The 2241-nt window shown below is 38.4% G+C and overlaps 1 pseudogene; it reads right to left on the bottom strand.

Annotated features, from left to right (window-relative positions):
* Positions 1–1589: 1589 nt before the first annotated feature.
* LOC145301534 (5S ribosomal RNA) lies at positions 1590–1708 on the bottom strand (annotated as a pseudogene).
* Between the last annotated feature and the right edge of the window lie 533 nt (positions 1709–2241).

Below are 2241 nucleotides of genomic sequence, written 5' to 3'. Positions count from 1 at the left end.
GGGGTCCAGAGTGCGCTTTTTTTATATGAGGATCGTTTTAAATGTCAAGTCTCCTATTTTTAACTCCCTAAGTTGAAGAGCTAAGTAGATGTGAGTGGTACCATTAAAACGAGCGGTCTTTTGCGCTCCAGATTGTATTTGTTTTACACAGGCACCGCCATTTTCAAGGCGCTTTTGCCGGTAGTTAACTATATCTGTGCATGGGCGCTCAGACCACGCTTTTTCATACGACGTTCTTTCCGAAAGAAAGGCTTCCTATTTTTTAAACTAAAAAAAAAAATGATGAGATACGAAGACGGAAGTGATACCATTAAAACGAGCAACCTTTTGTGCTCAAGAATCTATTCTTCTACATAGTTACTACCATTCTCAATGCAATTTTTAGCGATGAACGATAGCTCTGCATGAGGGTTTAGAGCACGCTTTGTCATACGAGGGTCCGTCCAAAACTAAAGTTTCATATTTTTCATTAACTCAAAGTTAAAGAGCTGCAAAGACGGTAGTGGTACCATTAAAATAAACGACTTTTTGTGCTCGAAAATTTATTTTTCTACAGTCGTCTTCATTCTCAATACACTTTTGCCAGCAATGAATGAAGACAGAAGCGGTACCATTAAAACGAGGAATCTTTTGTGCCCCTAAATTAATGTTTCTGCATAGTCACCAAAATTGAACCACTTCAAGCTGTGAATGCATTTCCGCATGTAGAGAAAGAAGTAAAAATATATGTCGGCAAGTTGAAATGAACATTTTACATTTCAGCTTGTCGGCATATTCATATGCGTGTTATCCATCCAAACAAAGATCTGACACGTTATATACCATCCTTTGTATATGATGACTATTTCCTGCTAGTTTCAGTGTTGTAGTGATGGATCGATCGGATTACGTTGAGAAGATGTAATTAATTCTTAACGATACATCTAAATTCCGTAAACTTGTCTTGTCAAGTGTGCGGACAATACTTGCATAAACGAAATAAAAACTTGAAAACATTCACTTGCATCATTTAAAAACAACTTTTTTTTCCAACGACATTTATGACAAGATTAGATCATCTATGTCATTATGTTCCAGACTGTATTGTCTCCCTAAATTAAACTAGCAAGGTGTTCCGCTAAGACCCATTTTATTTATGATAGGCTCTGCACAAGTCTTTGTTCCAGTGGCTTTTAGAAATCTTACAACTTGTGCGGAAGTTGTACACTGATTTCTATCGCTTTGTTGAATGACTACGGAGGTGACATACGGATTCTGAGACATCCTTTGTGTTTCTAAAGAGATATTTATAGTAGCCATACTGTGTACTAAATCGGGGGAGTTTAGCTTCGTTGATATTATGTACAGTAATGTCGACCAGGTTTCAAAGGGAAGATTATTGGTGCCAGTTTGAACTGATATCGTAGTCGGTTGTGTGTGTATGCGGTCAGCACCAACCTTTTCAGGGTTTAACCGGATTCCTCCGAAGGAGGAAGTTTCATGGGAGTATGAAATTCACAAGCGGTCCCCAGTCGCATGCATATCCCCGTTAGGGGAGATGACGATGTTAGGGTTTTGCAACTTTTTGCAGGGAGGTGTCGACGTCCTCCTACATACAGCACCTGGACTTCCTAAATTGGTCACCAATTTTAGTAATGACCAGGCTCAACGTTGCTTAACTTCAGTGATCTGACGGGAACCGGTGTGTCAACGTGATTATGCCGTATTTCGTAGTCGGTCCAGAACTAAAAAGAACGGATTCATAACAACCGATCGTAGTCGTATGTTACGAATCCGTTCTTTTTAGTTCTGGAACTACACCCACTGCTTATGTGAGATATGTTAACGACACTTTTGCTATGGTTATATCGATAGTTATGCGTCACCATGATTTAAAAAGCTGAATTCTCTTCATGGGGTGCTACAGTTCACTATGGAAAGTGAGCGGGATAACTTTCTTTGCCCTTCTTGAATGTTCTTTTTGAACGCCCAAAGGGTGGCATTCTCACTATCATTTGCAGGAGCCGAGTTTTACTGGCCTGTGTGTTAACTGGTTTTCTTTTGTGCCAAAATCACGAAAAGTCGACTTAATTTATACTCTGTTGCATAGAGCTCCCATGATTCTGAAGTAAAAATGAAATGAATAATCTGTTGTCACAGACTTATTTATTATAAAAATAAATACCATAGGTATTAAGCATATGGTTTAATTCTTTTAAAAAATGAAGTAAAAAAAAAACGAAAGAAACTGAAACATGTGCA

Source organism: Euprymna scolopes, chromosome 18 (genome assembly GCF_053919585.1).
Source record: "Euprymna scolopes isolate OS-2025 chromosome 18, ASM5391958v1, whole genome shotgun sequence".
Taxonomy (NCBI): domain Eukaryota; kingdom Metazoa; phylum Mollusca; class Cephalopoda; order Sepiida; family Sepiolidae; genus Euprymna; species Euprymna scolopes.
Note: the sequence above shows the minus strand (reverse complement) of the source record. Positions and strands in the feature narration are given on the sequence as shown.